The sequence below is a fragment of the Leiobunum rupestre genome, chromosome 3, assembly GCF_980474605.1.
Source record: "Leiobunum rupestre chromosome 3, qqLeiRupe1.1.hap1, whole genome shotgun sequence".
Classification (NCBI taxonomy): Eukaryota; Metazoa; Arthropoda; class Arachnida; order Opiliones; family Sclerosomatidae; genus Leiobunum; species Leiobunum rupestre.
In genome coordinates this window covers 74,009,821-74,011,869 of record NC_143386.1, presented here as the reverse complement: position 1 = coordinate 74,011,869, position 2,049 = coordinate 74,009,821, and positions in this window count along the sequence as shown.

Here is a 2,049-nt window from a genome sequence, read left to right as displayed (position 1 = left end):
GCGAAAATGAACATATCCTATTAGTTATTATTTGTATTTATCAAATAATTTCGGTAAAATAGTATATATTTAATGGTAATTGGCTCAATTTTAGTAGAAGTTTCGAAGTTTTAAAAATACTACTTAAGATAAATCGTACTAATCGCAGTAATGAGTAGATTTTTGGGTACCCCTTTATTATTTCAGATGCTCTTTCCATTTCAAAAACTATAAATATTACTAAAATGTCACGCCCTAGGAATGTAGACCAATCTAGCCCAATTATGAAAAATACCTATAACTTTTACTAAAAAGTCACGTCCTTAGGCTGTTTGTATATATTAAAGCTCTGAAAGCCTACAAACGGTGACATTGGGATAATTTAATGTAATTAAAATAATGATTTAAAAAAATCAGCTGATTACCAGAAATGTTTATAAGCAAGAGAAATCAAATACATTTTTTGTTAACCGCATTCCTTGTGAAGATATCTTCTTAGCGCTTTAAAGGTTTTCCTTGACAGTCAGTTTGAATTATTTGAATTTGTACATATAACGGACCATGTAAAAAACCGGTTTCTGATAAAACACGTCAACTTCACTCAGAGTCTGGGCTGTCGATTTGTTTATAGTCATAGCGAAAGCTCTTTTAAAAGGAAATTAGTCTTTAAAATGAAAGGCACAATGCAGTCAGAAGGGGCAATGTCAATTCTCGGGATAAATATTGTATCAACCGGTTAGAATTTCATTGAAATTTTGCAACGTTTCGACTCTTTAACTCTAGTGGTTCATTTCAAAATATGCGGTATCTCGCACGAACGTGTATAGCAGCGGATGGTGGAATTATTGAACCTCATTTAGTATAAGACTGGTACATTTGTAACACTTTCGGAAATAGTATTTTTCCCAAAATTAATTACCATAAAAAAAATTAAAAACGGTTATTTTCAGCAGGCATACACACATTACAATTAAGATAATTAGTTGTGAAAAGGTTATTTTTCCTGGCCTAATATCTCAGTGTTAAATTGACCTATTTCGACCAAACCAATTTCATTTAAAGTTTTCGAGTATGCTTTACAACGTGTTCATTGTCAGTTTTCATCTACCACGTTAAGAAAATAAAAATTCCTAACCGTAAATAATGTCACGATTTTGTAAAAATTTACTAATAACAACGACCTTCCCCGATAGTGACCATCCTAAAAATTTCACATTTCTGGGTAATATATTTTTTGAGCAAAATGCCCGGGGCGATCAATTTGAAACACCTTGTATAGCGTACAGTGGAGATTTCCACTGTATAATTTTATTGCTTTTATCTAATCAATTGAAGTTACATTTGTAAATTTTGTAACACTTTTGGAAATTGTTATATTTTTGCCTCAAAATTAATTTCCAATAAAAAGAATTAGTTTAAAAAACGTTAATTTTAAGCAGTCATACAAACATTACAATTAATATAGGTTTCTTTTTAAATTAGGTGTTTAGGCCACCTACTAACAACTCGTTATTTTTCATGACCTAATATCTCAGTGACAAATTGACATATTCCGACCAAATCAATTTAATTTTAGGTTTTACGAATATGGTAAAAATATCACGATTTTCCTGAAATTAACAAAGACCATCCCCGATAATGTAGATACTGAAATGTTCACATTTCTAGGTACTTTAGTTTATGAGCAAAATGCCTGGAGTGATCAAATTAAAACACCCTGTATAAGTCAGTCGCTTTATCAATTAGCTGAAACATTCTTTTTCGATGGTTACTGTGGTTATCAGGTTTTAAATGGTAAATGTATACTCAAGAACGTTTATAATTTTTTCGAAGCCGTGTAGACCAAGTTTATTCTCATCTCACCTGGTCAGTGTGAAATGGTTCTACAAATTGGAGTAATTGGAGTGAGTATTGATGTATTGATTGAAAAAAAACTATGTGAAAGAAATTTAATCAATCTAGAACACCATGATAGAACATATGGCGTTTGTTTCAAATCCATTTCTAAACAACAATGTTTCTATGAAAATTCATTAAGTTATTAAATTTTGTATAGAGAAAAAAAAACAA